Below are 12,872 nucleotides of genomic sequence, written 5' to 3'. Positions count from 1 at the left end.
CAGTTATAACATAATGGGCCTCACATACCACCTGGATGTTCAGTGAGTGGGCACACTTCCGGTTGGGGAACAGATATTCCAGATTTGCAGGAGGGCATATTTGTATATGTGTCCCGTCTACTCACCCTATTACATGCGGGAAGTTGGCAATCCTGTAGAATTCCAAATTGGTGCTGTTGAATTCTGCCTCATTCCTGGGTAGGTGTATGTGTCTGGACATGTGTGTGAGTATGGCATCTAGGAATGATCTGAAGAACTGTGAGAGTGCACTCTGGGATACCCCACCTGCCACGGCAATGACCCGCTGATAGCTACCCGAGGCCAAGAGGTGCAGTGATCATAGCACTTGCATAGGTGTGGGGATGGCGCTACCGCGCACAGTCTGGCGTTGAAGCTGCGGATTGAGTAAATCTATTAAATCTAGTATTGCTGCACTGCTAAGTCTGTATTTATCATATATCTCCTCCTCAGTTTGTTGGAAAAGTGTCTGTTTGGTTCTGTATATCTTCCCATTGGATAATTACTGGGCCATATGTGTGCCATCTTAAACTATATTGATGCTGTGACAGATGTTGTTTTAGAGCATACTTATTCTCTACCCACTCTTGCAATGTGCGACTGTGGTCAGACTCAAAATCAGAGGAGGTATGTTGTATGCCTTCCAGTGATCATTTACAAGGTTTGGGCACTTGGTCACATTTCCAGCATCAAAGTCATAATCCATGTGATTGTGATGTGTGGAAAATACAATCATAATGTGCACAAGTCAGATATTCTATTTTCACCCTGATCTGGTTTGATAACTTTCTCAAAATCATCACTGTTGCTCTGAGCAGGCGTTAAAAGGAGGTACACCATTGACATTTTTGACACTAGTCCTGCAAAGTACATCAATAGCATCAAAAATGTTGATGCTATTTCCCCTACTCTGTGCCATGTTGCACTGTATATTAAATAAGACACACACACATATGGTGGCGGTAGGGGGTCACTAAGGGTGCTAGAAAAATGGCCCTCAATTTGATGCAGTGCCACTTTTGTTAAATATGCCTCTTAGTTTCGTTTTCACCAAACGCTAGGATTTGCGGCCTGGACCCATTCAAACATAAGAAATTTTTGTTCAGTCATTGAAATACTTGGTTTAGGTAGGAGGTCAGGTAGGAATGAATTTTTGACTGATTGATTGTGTACACTTGCACTTTTGTCACAATTAAAGTAAAAGCAGGAGGAGTTTGTATTAAGTGTAGTTTCTAATAAAGCTGGGCCAGTTCACATAATTGATGCAATAATACCTATTAACCACTCATAATTTGTAGATACCCAACCTATGTAACTACGCCCATTTCTGCAGTGCACTCAACAGTAGTTTTGGGCCTCTCCCTACCACTCGGACTTATGGTTGCTGAGTACATATTAACGAAAAATGCATACTTGCCTAACACAGCCCACAGGCTGACAGCACCTCCCCAAGCTGTGTGACATCATCAGATTTGTATTATCAAGAATATGGTTCCAACAGAATGCCAAAAGACGTTTTACATCACTCAAAGCACTATCAGGGTCTGATTTAAAGCAGGATGGAAATACAACATCCTGTGACTTTTAGAGAAAACTGATTTGTGCCACGGCATTGAGACATATTCCGCTTGAACGAGTCTCCTGCCAGTATTTCCTTTGACTTTTGCACACAAGGTATGCTCTGTCGAAATGTTTTCACACGAAATCAGTAAAGTGATTTTTCATGCAATTGGTGTATTGCCCCATCATTTTCACAAAAGTATGCATACAACATGAATGAAATATTTTGTGATTTCTCTCATTCCTACTAGTTCCCCTCGCTTATCAAGTGTGATGTCAATGCAGAGAAAAGTCTTGAAATGAAATGCAAAAGTGCGTTCATTACATTTGGAAGGAGTCGCCCTTGTTGTAAGAAGGAGCAATAGAGTGAGCGAAAGTGAAAGATAAAGGGCTATTGAATACAGGGTTCTGGACAATATTAATAGAGATAACTCAAAACCTAATATTTTATCTCTCATAATCTTAGGTCTCCTGCATCTCCCCATACTTACACGCATGTTCGTGTCTTCAGAATGCTAGTGAGAAACTTAAAGTTTGAAAATGTCGTATTATAGCGAAGGACGCATGCTAAAATTCGTATTTAAAATATTTAAAATGTACAAATCAAAGAATAAAATATCAGCCAGAGAAGCGCAACTTAACACAAACAACTGCTGCTGCTCTAATTAAATTGAACTTTCCTGGAGGCTCTGTGGGGCCCATATATCTTTCATTTGTACTGGGATAATGCAATTGCGCTTCAGATGGGCATAAAATCAACCTCCTGCCCCACCACAAATGCTCCAACCTATTTGTTTTTGTCAATTTGTGCTGACAGTAATTGCATTCTTGTTACACCTGGGGACATTCAACAGTTAAAGTCCTGACAATGCCAGATTTATAAGATCCATTAAACCATACTGCCAGTATCAACCACTACTGAAAGAATAGTATAAATCGAAGCTGCCCAAGAAATGCCAAGCCCTCTGACCTTTAGCATCATTGGATTGATCTGGCTCCAGGGCCCGATCCTTGCTGCCTTCGATTTCTCTCAGTAAGTGCATCAGTGGTATGAAGCGATTTTCCGATGAAGTATTCAAACATCGACTGCACAGCTAAGTTAAGCCAGACACTTGTGTAGGTTCAGAAAAACAGCTTGATCTAGTCAGATTTTCAAACATTGCCAGACAGCTGCATCTGAAAATAAAAGGCTGTCATTTGGAATATTGCACAGTGAAGTATGTGCTTCGGGTCATTCTAAAGATAATGTAAAGAAAGTTCCCTCTGGAAGATAATGCTAATTCGTTAGAAGAATTATGTTGCAAAAACAATACTATAGGGTAGATTTAAGAGCTCCTGGTGCCTCCTTGTGCCGTCATTTTGTAACCCTTTGAGCCATATTATGCCTGTGCCAGGCATATTGCATGCAAAAGGGTTTTTTCACGTATTTTTGGGACCGAAGCAATGGCAGGAATCCAAGAGAATTCTTTGGGTCAGTTTTTTCGGCACTTTTAAAGCCAACATTTTTGCCGCTTATACTTCAACGCTCCGAATTAGCGGAAAAAATGTTGATGCTAGTTTCCCTAACTACTGCCATGGTGCACTATATCTTACATACGGCACACACATGGTGGCTTTACGGGGAGCTAAGGGGTGCAAGAAAGGTAGCACAGCACTGGGTGCAGCACCACTTTTCTTAAATCTGGCCCTATGTCTATTGCAACATTACAGGCAGGGATGGTTATATAAGAACACTCAAAATGAAGACAAGGACAGAAGGTGTTTGATTGTAGTTATCTATTTACTTTTGTGGATATCGTTAAGGACAACTTCAAATCACCCACAAACCGAATGCATGTGTGAGCACACATGGGAAGGCCAACCACATCCACATTGTCTTCCTTGAGCTGAGTTTTTCGAATGCACGTGGTCATTGAAGACTGAAAGACTGCTGTAGCTCAGTCATTATGGTTAGATTTCTCTGTCAATCATAATGAAGAAATGTCTAGGTTGAATCCAGTCTTCTTACAATGAAGAAAAACTTACACCTGACCTTGAAAAAAATGACTCAAAACTACTCTGATCGATTCCCATGACCCTTCTGCTTTTACGTTGAACGGATGTTTCTAAGTGAGAGTTTATGTTCTATTTCTGCCCCGAAGTCTTTATGAATGCCTGTCCTTGCCTATGTGAGCCTCAAGTTAACCTTGCTCTACGTAAAACGTTCCGGCACAACTCGTGGATAATACAACCACATAAAATACATGCATAAACACTTAGATGCATGAATACATAAATGCAATAAAATCAGTGCACGATCACCTTGTAGCACAGACTTATTATTCAAAATATTAGAATTTAATCAGTCGAACCATCTGTGAATAATACGGGAATAGTAATACAAATATTATCACTATTAATAATAGTAATAATAGCAAAGAGAATGCTAATAATAATAGTAATAAGAAGAATTAGATTATTCCTAGTATATCCAAAATAACAATAATAATCAGAATAACAATAATATTAATCAGAATAACAGTAACAATAATAACAATAACAACGCCAATAATAGTAATAATAATAATAATAGAAATACAGTTATGGTGATGATAATAATAATAATAATAATAATAATAATAATAATAATAATAATAATAATAATAAAATTTTACTGAAAACTGATGTGGGCCACTAAAAAAAAGTGTCTGGACCGGCTTTTCTTTTACCATTGTACCTATGGAGCTTCACTAATGACACTATGATCCTATGCAGCGATATGTGGCTGTGATTCTTATCAACTATCTGTGTTTATAACTTTGGCGCTTGAAAAAACATGGCTTATAGAAGTCAGACAAGGAGAAGTTCAGATGCCAATGTATTATTTATTACTCTTGTCGAGGGAGGGGGCAGCGTGGCACACTTGAGGCACTTCCTCTCTTGAGTCATGAGTCATGACCCTCTCAGACGCAAAACAATGCTAATAAGGAGTGTATTACACTCTGCACATTTCCATAAATGCCGTGCCTTTAAAATAGTATTTCATACTACACTTGCACTATTTCTATATAACATGTACTGTAACACATGTGCAGTGTTTGCCTTCACAATGCATCATTCCGAGTAGTGATGCTCAACGATTAATATGGTTTACAAGGAACCGCTCTTGAGGGAGGCATGGCCATTCACAGGGGCGGCAGGATTCAGATATACCGGTGTGCCCTCAGCATCACTTGAGAAATTGACTCGGCCATTCGATTGACCACTTGTGATAGGGGGATGCTGCCATGGGTGCCCAATTATATAGGTAAGGTGGTAGGATTGTGTAGTTTGAGAACTTAGCTAATAGGTAAAGAAGGATTTCGAGGGTAGGTCTATATTGAGCGTAGTCAGCCGTTATCAAAACCGACACCCACACTACCTTAGCAAGTCACTCTATATCGGTAAATACGATGGGTACCGATAAGTTCCGATGTGCACAACCTACACTGGGGAACCTGGGGCTGATCACAAGTGAAGTTCTAATGGTTGGGCGTTAACTGTTAATGGACCTGTCCTGGGCAATAATAACATGCATGATGGCTCTCCATGATATTCCCGTTACCGGGCAACATACTGTGAATGAATGATACTTGCTTTTAGCAGGAGGAACTTTGCTTCGGTTTCACTGCACGTGGTAACGGCAGGTGCAGTAAAGCCTGGAAATAGATTATACAATTTTAGCTACAAACACTAGATTGTGGCCTAAACAACTTGACTTTTTCATTAGTCATCAGGACCTTATTGTTGACTGAGGGATGGAAAGAGAAGGGGCAACTTTCCAATTTAGATTTTTTTTATTACAGACCTAAACCCTGTCAGATGAATGTAGCTGGAGCCAATGTACGCATGTGATCAATGTACAGCAAGGCCATCTAATCACCTTCATCAAAGTCAATTACATAATTTGTACATGTTGACTCAAGGTTGCTTGCCCATTTCAGTTTCATCATTCTTTGATTTGGAAAGATAATCTCGTATTTAGTCTTTCAAATGGCCAGATATTCAGCTGTTTAAATAGCATGGCTGGCTTTGTGTAGGAACCTATTTCCATTCAGCAATCGACACAGTAGCTGACTGGTTATTTCCAGACAAATGTGATTAATAGCGATTAATACTTGAACTTGCGTCCGAATAAAAAGTTTCATTTTGCTACTTGATAATAGTAATTTTTTATCGACGTGTTTCTTTAGCCGACTTCAAACTCTAGCTATTCTTGTCACAATTGGGCATTCAGACATTTTATTGCCAAGTCTGCAAGTTGAGATTCACACCACTGAGCAAAGCACTTTTCGTCTGCTGAAAAACTGTAATAAACGTCCTTCCTTCGTGGCTCGTGCGGTGCTCTGTGTCCCTCATAACAAAGCTTAATGACACGGGGATCACAGCGCCATAGACAATACCACATTTCTGTTTCACTGGTTCTTTTAATATCCATTTACAACACTTACATCACTTATATACCAGTTCTGTATATGTACCAGATGAACTCTGATATACGAATCTATCAGTAACACATTTTGATCATTTCATTATTCAGAAAGTTTTAAATGTGGCATGAAAAATTGCCCAATGGATGTCAGTGCTCCTCCTATGGCAGTGGCCATGTAATGAATAGTAGCACCGGCTCAGTGCACAGCAGAGCATTTTTTAAAATATGTTTACAGTCTAAAGCTCTTACATGTAACTGCAGTCTCTCTGAGATAATGAATGAAATGCAGACAGCACGAGTCGGAGACAGCTGCTGCACTAAAAAAACATCAGGCCACCCACCACTAAAATCCCCACTCCTACCTCTAGTGCCCCTAGCATTAGCAATAGTGGTGGGAATACTCAATAACCAATCCAAGGGTATAGCAGGGCTAACTCTGGGAAGTGCATTGGGGATGTTTTAGTTAGGGAAACAACTGAGGCTTTTTTAGTCTCTGATGGGGGCATTGAATTTGCCACCATGGCTGCTTGTCCCCTTAACATGGATAAGTACAAGCAGCAACCCTTGATAAATGGTGTTCAGGCAGAGGCCTACAGGGAAACAGGTGCCAGTATCACCATGGTGACTGAAAAACTGGTGTTCCCTGAGCAACAACTATGTGGTCATCAGTACCAAGTGACTGACACCCACACAAATACTGTGAGCCACCCCATGGCAGCTGTTGATCTCAGCTGGGGAGGGGTTACTGGTCCTAAAAAAGTTGTAGTATCCACAGACCTACCTGTATAGGGTCTACTAGGGAATGACTTGGAGAGGTGAGTTGGAAGCCCTTGCAGCAATGCTGGGTATTCCAGGGCACATCTTTGCTTTGACACGTGCTCAGGCCAAAAAGCAAAGGGAACTGGGAAACTTGGATCCTGAAAACATGGACCAAGAACTTTCTAAAACAAAGGTAGAAAGGGTAAGAAATTATCCCCTACCCCACCGTCCACTGAGGATTCCCCCTTTGAGGAGGAGGAATCCATTCCCTGAACAGAACCTACACCTCAGGAACTCAAAGCTCACACAGCTGAGCTCTTAGGTGCAGGGCGGCCTGCCAGGTAGGAGTTAAGTGTGGCTCAAAAGACTTGTCCCACACCAGAGGGTTTAAGACAGCAAACTGTTGAACAGGAGATAGGGTATGTCAGTGGCACCCACAAGGTATACTGGGAAGATAACCTCCTGGATTCAGAGCCAAGGGAACCCAAACCTGTGCCACCAGGAGATTGGTAGTACCTCTTCAATACAGAGAGTGTTTATTGACCCTTGGACAAAACATTCCCCTAGCTGGTCACCTGGTGCAAAGTAAGACTTGGGACAGACTAGCCCCTCACTTTCACTGGCCCCATATGTCTGAAGACACAAAGGAGTTTTGTCACTCATGTGTCACCTGTCAAGCCAGTGGCAAGACAGGTGGCACATCAAAGGTCCCCTTAATTCCACTTTCAGTGGTTGGGGTACTCTTTGAGAGGGTAAGAGTTGACATTATTGCCCTCCTAGACCCTCCCATAGCTTCTGGAAATAGATTTATACTGGTGGTGGTAGACCATGCCACCAGGTATCCAGAAGTCATACCTCTAAGGGCCACTACAGCTCCTGCAGTGGCCAAAGCTCTCCTGGGAATTATCTCCAGAGTGGGCTTCCCAAAAGAAGTAGTATCAGACAGAGAAAGCAACTACATATCTGCATACCTAGAAGCTATGTGGAAAGAGTGTGGTGTAACTTATAAATTCACCACCTCTTACCACCCCCAAACAAATGTGTTAGTTGAGAGGTTTACCAAAACTTTCAAAGGCATGATAATGGGAATCTCAGAAAACCTCAGGAGGAGATGGGATGTCCTATAACCTTGCCACCTTTTTGCCTATAGGGAGGTCCCTCAGAAGGGAGAGGGCTACACTTCCTTTGAGCTTCTTTTCGGGCACCCTGTTAGTGGTCCACTTGCACTTGTGAAGGAGGGTTGGGAGCAACCCATCAAGCTCCCTAAACAAGATATTGTGGACTATGTACTTGGCCTCAGATCAAGGATGGCTGAGTACATGAAAAAGGCCACTAAAAACCTTCAGGGCAGCAGGAACCGCAAAAGCAGTGGCATGACCAGAAGGCTGCTCTGACCGTTTACCAGCCAGGACAGAAAGTGTGGGTCCTGGAGCCTGTGGCTCCCAGGGCACTCCAGGACAAATGGGGTGGTCCCCACAATATAGTGGAAAAGAAGAGTGAGGTCACGTATTTAGTTGAACTAGGTACTCCTAGAAGCCCCCTCAGGGTGCTTCATGTGAACTTCCTTAAGCCCTACTATGACAGGGCTGACTTAACCGTGCTCATCGCCATTGATGAGGGACAGGAACAGGAAAGTGACCTCATCCCTGATCTCTTCTCAAATTCTGTAGCTGATTGCTCAGTTGAGGGAGTAGTTCTTGCTGTCTGCTTCTCTGAGGCCCAAGAACAAGACTGCAGAAATCTCCTAGAGAAGTTCTCTGAACTGTTTTCCCTTACACCTGGTCAGACCACATGGTGTGAACACACCATTGACACAGGGGGCAGTTTACCTGCAAAGAGTAAAATCTACAGGCAACATGACCTTGTAAGGGACTGCATCAAAGCTGAAGTGCAGAAGATGCTAGATCTAGGAGTGATTAAGCACTCTGACAGTCCCTGTGCTAGCCCAGTGGTCTTAGTCCCAAAACCACACTCTCAAAATGGGAAAAGAGAGATGAGATGCTGAGTTGATTACAGAGGGCTCAACACAGTGTCAAAAACTGATGCTCATCCTATCCCCAGGGCAGATGAGCTCATAGATACACTGGCATCTGGCAAGTATCTTTGTACTTTTGATCTTACTGCGGGCTATTGGCAGATTAAGTTATCAGAAGATGCTAAACCAAAAACTGCATTCCCAACCATTGGAGGGCACTACCAATTCACAATAATATCTTTTTGTTTGAAAAATGCACCAGCCACTTTTCAGAGGCTGGTGAATACAGTCCTGCAAAGTTTGGAAGCCTATAGTACAGCATATCTAGATTATATAGCTGTCTTTAGCTCCACCTGGGATAATCAATTGGTCCACTTCTGGAAAGTTGTGGAGGCTCAGCAAAAAGCAGGCCTCACTATCAAGTCATCAAAGTGCCAGATAGGGCAGTGGAAAGTGGTTTATCTGGGACACCTGGTAGTCGGAGAACATATTCAGCCACAACAAGAGAAAATCCAAACCGTTTGGATTGGACTCAAACTACCACACCTACCATACCCTCTACCACACAAACCCAAGTAAGAGCTTCTTGGGTCTCACTGGGTACTACAGAAGGCTCATTAAGAACTATGGCTCCATTGTAGCCCCTCTTAATGACCTCACATCTAACAAGATGCCCAGAAAGGTAATATGGACAGCCAGCTTTCAAAAAGCTTTTGATGAACTCAAACAGGCCATATGCTCTGCACCTGTTCTAAAAAGCCCTAACTACTCCAAGAAGTTCATAGTATAAACTGATGCCTCTGATGTAGGGGTTGGGGCAGTTCTCTCACACCTCAATACAGAGGTCCAGGATCAACCTGTAGCTTTTATAAGCACAAGGTTGACCCCCAGAGGAAAGGGTTGGTCAGCCATAGAGAGGGAGGCCTTTGCTGTGGTCTGGGCCCTGAAGAAGTTGAGACCATAACTATTTGGTAGTCACTTTATTGTTCAGACAGACCTCTCTTTTGTCTAAAACAAATGAAAGGAGAAAACTCTAAATTGGTAAGGTGAATGGACTATACAGTGGAACACAGACCTGGGAATAACCACTCCAATGCAGATGGACTCTCCAGATCTTTCCACTTCGACAATGAAGACTCATCTGGGCAAAGCTAGCCTTCTTGTCCTTCGTTTGGGGGGATTGTGTAGGAAAGTACCCTTTTCTTGGCATAGTTACCCTCTTATTCTGTCTGATCTCAGTGTGTTTGACTATGTTCACTGGGATCCTGCTAACTAGGTCCCCAGTGATTATACTCTCTCTCCCAAAACTCTGTATTTCTTACCACAATTTGCATACTGGTGCCCCTATGTCAGCCCCTAGTATATGGTACCCAGGTACCCAGGGCATTGGGGTTCCAAGGGATCCCTGTGGGCTGCAGAAGTCATTTTACCTCCTTTAGGGAGCCCATGCAAAGGGTTCTGCAGACCTGCCATTGCAGTCTACGTGAACTGGGTGCATGCACCTGTTTTCATGACAGGTCACTGAACCAGGTCAATGCAAGTCAACCCTATGGTAGACCAGAGGACCCTGTGTGTAAGGGCACCCCGGCACTAGTAGAGGTGCACCCACAAATACCAGATCCATTTTCTTAGACTTGGTGAATGTGGGGATGCCATTTTACATGTGTACTGGACATAGGTCACTACCTATGTCCAGCTACATAATGGTGACTCCGAACATAGGCATGTTTGGTATCAAACATGTTTGAATCATATCCCAATACTTTTGCAAGTATTTGTTGTATGATTCCATGGACTATGGGGTCTCCCTAGAGGACCGCCAGCATTGCTCCAACAGCCTTCTGAGGATTTCCAGGCAGCCCAAGCTGCTGACACCTCACAGACAGGTTTCTGCCCTCCTGTTGCTTGAGCAGCCCAGGAAGGCAGAACAAAGGATTTCCCAGTGCTTTTAATTGTTTTTCTACATCCAGATCCACATTCCTTTTAGGTTCTCTTTTTCTGCCAGCCCGCCACCCTCAAAATTCCTTTACTTTTTTTAATATAGGGTATCCTCCCACACCCCTTTGCATTACTTGTTTTAGAAGCATGTTTTTTTCTTTTTCTCATTCTCTGCATGCTCTGCCTTACATTCCCTATACCTTGCCTCAGTGCACTCTTGGTCCTGTGCCCTTGTGCCTCCATACTTCTTGCCCTTTTGACCCCAAAACATGCCCACCATTTTTCATCTTTCTTTCTGACTCCATCTCCATCTTCCATGTCGGGCTTCTATGTTCCAACCCTCCATCAAACCACCTGTTACATTTTTATTGGGAGACTCCTCATATTCTCTTCATGTTTTTGTTCTTCTGAGGAATCTGACTTGACTTCCATACACTTCCTCCTTAGTCTCCTGCCTTAATTTCTTTGAATAGCCTTGTCCCTGCACCGCCTTGCCCTGCCCTCCTTTTTTAAACTTATCTTTCTTGTCAATTTAGTTTTTAGTCACTGTTGTTCTTCTTCGAAACCAGGAGATAATTGAGATGTCTCTGGCCGGCCATATATACAAAGAGAGAGAAGATGTGCTCCTGAGTCACACTTCTTATTTACTGTTACTTCTACAGTTAGGTTGTTTCCAGCTTGTGACACTTACACTTTCCTAGGCTGACACTCAGAAACAAACCTAAGGGGCAGCTTATCTAGCTCGATTACTGAGGTGTCTTAGAGGCATTGTGCCTTCTTTTTGTGAACCAGCAATACATACACTTCATAAAAAGGACGACAAATGATTTTGTAGCAACTTCTGTAGTTCCCATTACCTGTGAAATTGTGATATGAAGCCGCTGGATGCTCACTGTCTGAACAATCAGAACCCCCCCAAAGGTGCCCTCAAAGGCAAGCCTTGAGGGTTCTGATGCCACTGCAGGGACCCCAGTGCAGTTGGGTGCAAGCAAAGATTGAACCACTATGTGCAGGGGTACCACTGGAAGACGGGCATTGTGCTGAATGTGAAAGATAGAATAGCAGTTTGAGAAGAGTTTCCCCGTCTTGCACTGCTGCACTGCTTGAAATGAGTGCAACGTTGCTTAAGAAGGTATTTTAATTAGTAGCCCATCTCTGTTGGGAATTAATTGGATCAGACCAGGACTGTGTACCTACCTTCTCAATATGGTGCCTTCTTGTGAGAAAATAGGTTGTGGGTTAACTGAGGTGTGAGCTCTGGACAAGCATCAGCCACAGTCCCCTGCAGGGTGAACCCCAAAAAGACATCAATTTAACCTGTGCTTAACCCTGGGTAGCTTGGCACAAAAAGCAGTAAGCCGAAACTTACAGGCAATGTGTTAAGTATTTATGCAGTACACAATCAGCAACACAGTGAAAACACAACACAGTAAAAATCCCAAAACAATTTAGGTAAATAGAGATAAGTTTAATAAATCATTTGACACCAAGAGCATCAAAATCCAACTAATAGAACCAAAGTTATGATTTTGTGAAGTCCTCAGTTTTATAGGATGGCCACCTGGGCACTTTAGCTCTACAACCAAGGGTCCATGAATGGATGGAGACCTCTTGGGGGTTCAAGACTCACTCAGGCTGGGTCTAGGTGCAGGCTTGGGATGGTAGGAGCCTGCTATGTCCCTGTGGCTCAGCACATGAGACCAGCAAAACTAGTCCTTGGAGTCACTTCTGAAGTCCTGGGTGCAGGTGGTGATGCAGGACTCCACAGCAGGGCTGGCCTCTGAAAGATCCAGCAGGCTCCAGGCAGCAAAGCGGTCCTTCCATGTACAGCAGCAGTCTCGCAGAATGCACAGCAGGTCACAGCAGCAGGTAGTTCTCTGAGAGTCCTTCTGCAGGTCCAGTAGTGAACTGAGGAGTGCATCTGTGAGCCCTATGTATTTACCCTAATGCTCTGCTCCTAGATGCTGGGAGAAGTTTCCAGAAGGATTATCTGACCTTCATGAATGTTCTGCATCCCCTGCACTGGATCCTAGCTGGCTGCACTGACAATACAGAGCTGTTAAATCTATTGTGGGATGGCAGAGTCCAGCCTATTTAGTGCAAGTGGGGCTGCCCTTAGCTCTGCCCCCCCCACCCCATCAAGTCAGTTAATGATCCATTCAGGCTATGCAA

This window comes from Pleurodeles waltl, chromosome 8 (assembly GCF_031143425.1).
Source record: "Pleurodeles waltl isolate 20211129_DDA chromosome 8, aPleWal1.hap1.20221129, whole genome shotgun sequence".
Taxonomy (NCBI): Eukaryota; Metazoa; Chordata; class Amphibia; order Caudata; family Salamandridae; genus Pleurodeles; species Pleurodeles waltl.
The sequence above is the reverse complement of the archived record's forward strand: the minus strand, read 5'-3'. Positions refer to the sequence as shown.